At 42.3% G+C, this 2,873-nt stretch overlaps 1 pseudogene; it reads left to right on the forward strand.

The window, feature by feature from the left end:
• Window positions 1-1,099: 1,099 nt before the first annotated feature.
• Window positions 1,100-1,651, forward strand: LOC122795002 (annotated as a pseudogene).
• Window positions 1,652-2,873: the final 1,222 nt, after the last annotated feature.

Genomic DNA, 2,873 nt, shown 5'->3' on the forward strand with positions numbered 1-2,873 from the left:
CTTTCTTTAACAAAGCCAAACTGTGACGGGTCCAGTGTTTGCATGTTACCTGTGTCTTCATTTATCATGTCTATGATGATTCTTTTCCTGGCCTTACATATAAGGCTGGTAAGACTTATGGGCCTGTAGTTACCTGGATCAGTGGTTGGACCTCCTTTGTGCAGAGGAATGACTGTAGCCATCTTCCATTCCTTTGCACAAAACCTGACTGAAGGCTCCAGTTGAAAGGTGATGCAAGTGAACCAGAGAGGTTGTTTCATGCTATTTATGAAACATCCCGGGATGTTATCAGGGCCCATCGGTGCAGTGTTTTTGGCTTTTCGAAAATGCATTAATGACCTGTTTTCTAGTAATGGTTGGGGGCTGTGTTATGTGGTATTTCCTTTAGACTATGGGGGAGAGTGCGGGGAGAAATTTGAGATGAACCTATCAGCCAAAGGCTGAAAATGGCCTCCAGTTCAGTGTGGCTGATGCCATTTACAAACGTTTCTGCACATTGTGTGTATTTCCTCTGAGGTTACAGACATAGCTGTAGAAAGCTCTGTGGTTGTCCTTTTCCTGAGAAGCTATGTTTGCCTTCAAATTTAGCCTTTGAAGTGTTAATTATCCCTCTCAGCTGCTTGTTCATATTGATCATGAGGCTTTTAGTATGTGTGGCTTTATTCCTCTTTTCCTTGGCCAAGTTTTTTTTTTTTTTTTTTGCATAACCAATTGATATTGTGATTCCACCAGGTGGCTTACCTTTTGAGTCTGTCTTATTCTTAATACCAGTGGGCACAGCACACCCTGTATAGGTATTAATGTGGCTGTACAGAGATTTTGTAAATAGCTCAGTGTAGTCTATGGTATTTACTGGGTTTTGTGAGTGCCAAGGTGTTGATAAATACAGAGTGGCTAGCCTTGGAATAGTTCCTAAAGGTTTTTGGTTTCGCAGGATCTCCAGATTCAATTTTTATTTGAAGTAATACTATCTTATTGTCAGATCTGATGAGCAAAAATATTACATCGGGTGAAGAGCATTGGCCTGCCATTTTCATGAGTACAAGCTCAGAGATGTTTGTACCCGTGGTAGGAGAATGGACCAGCTGTTCCAGGATGATCTTCACAGGAGAATTATGGCATCAGCAGAATATCAGATGCATGCAGTAAATGTGGCAGTGACAGTCACTCTGGAGCTAGCAGGGAAAGTGGAGATTTTGTAGAAAGAGTGGAAGGAATTAATGTAGGTGACTGCACTCAAGGGTGCTATTGATAAATTCTCTGACCCAGGACTCCAGAGTTTTCCTGACAAGAGAAGAAAAACAGAATTTTTTGAAAGAGTGTGCTCTGCTTAACTGCGATGTTGTGCTGGAATTGGTAAACAGAGACTACTGGAGGATCCTAGTGAGGCTGCCAGAATGAGAATGACGAGTGCCATTTATTCACTGATGTGCTCACACCTGCTGTCACATGAGCAGATTTTCACAGTCACTCAGCCTCACATTCAATTGTTCAGCAACAGCACCCCAGGACCCATTGCCAACCGAGCAACCAAGCTATTAAGGCAACTTCTGGCTTTAACACGGAGGGATATGTCATCAAAGGAGCCACATGCTAAAGTAGTTCCAAGTGAATCTCCAGTTGTGACAGAAATAGCAAACAGAGCATAGTGAGTAGTGGTCCTACCACAAGAGAGGATATGATACCCATAGTTACTCCTGCATCTGAGCCTCTCAAAATCCAGAAAGCTAGGGAGACATCCATTAATGCACTCACACTTCCTGTTTCTTTCACGTCTGATGAGAAGGTGATGACAGAAACTCACAGCAATCAGCAAACTGACATAACTAAAGCGGGGGTGCCAAATGCGACTTTACCACTGACAGAAAAAGCTGAAGGAAGTGACTTATTTTTAACAGAGTCTGCAGAGGATAGACAGACTTGCCAAATGCACAAACTCTGCATCTCTGACTATGAAGTGCCTGGCCACAGGACATCTCTCTTTGATGGAATGGAATTTGTTTTTTGGGAAAGAACTGCCTGTTCTCCCACAGAGGTCTCAACACCAGAGAGGACTTCTGGGTCTGCAGAAAGGCTACACCATCAGACAGCCATAGCTTGAGGAGAACTTCACACTAGTACTACTGAATCATCATCTGGTTCAGAACTGAATTCATGCTCTGCATTTTCATTTTTAAATGTTTGAATAATCCATTTTGTACAGTGAATACTTTATTTCTAAAATGGTTGCACTGCCATTTGTTACAGCATCTTTGCTGAGTAATCTACCTCCTTCAGTTTCATATATAGCCCACTGTTGTCAGGTAAGTAGGTTTTCTTGCCGAAGTATAAGCTGTCCAAGCTGATATCTGGTGCCATTTTTTTTCTTTCTTCTTTTGGCTCAGGCATTCCATTCTTTAGTGGTTACTTCATAGAGACCATACAGATCTGTCTTCTCTTGTCCCTCACCTCCTACAGAATGCTGTAAAGCAGTACACATTGGCTCCCTTAAGTGAAAAGGGAAAGATTTATGTGGTGATAGTGGATGGTAGAATGCCTAATCCTTGGCTAGGATATTGAGGGGAAGATGTATACAGCAGTCTTCCTGAGGCTGTGTTATTTGGAAATATAGCAGGAAAATTAAAGATTGCTAGGGACAAATATAGCAGTTCTATTGAAGGATGGGGGGAATATAGACTGCTGGTTAACTACGTTTATCAGTGTATTCCACAGGCAGGATTACAGACTTATTTGGTGGCCAAATTATTCCTCTGAAATCTTGCATTTCTCTGTTAAGCATCTGTATATCTCCTACCAGCTTGCTGTCTCAGATTCTCTATGCTGAGCCTCATTTTCTTTGGGATTCCAAAATGAGCCCCAGCAGACGGACGGTG

The sequence above is a fragment of the Protopterus annectens genome, chromosome 2.part1 (genome assembly GCF_019279795.1).
Source record: "Protopterus annectens isolate FY-2018-M chromosome 2.part1, PAN1.0, whole genome shotgun sequence".
In the NCBI taxonomy this organism is placed as follows: domain Eukaryota; kingdom Metazoa; phylum Chordata; order Ceratodontiformes; family Protopteridae; genus Protopterus; species Protopterus annectens.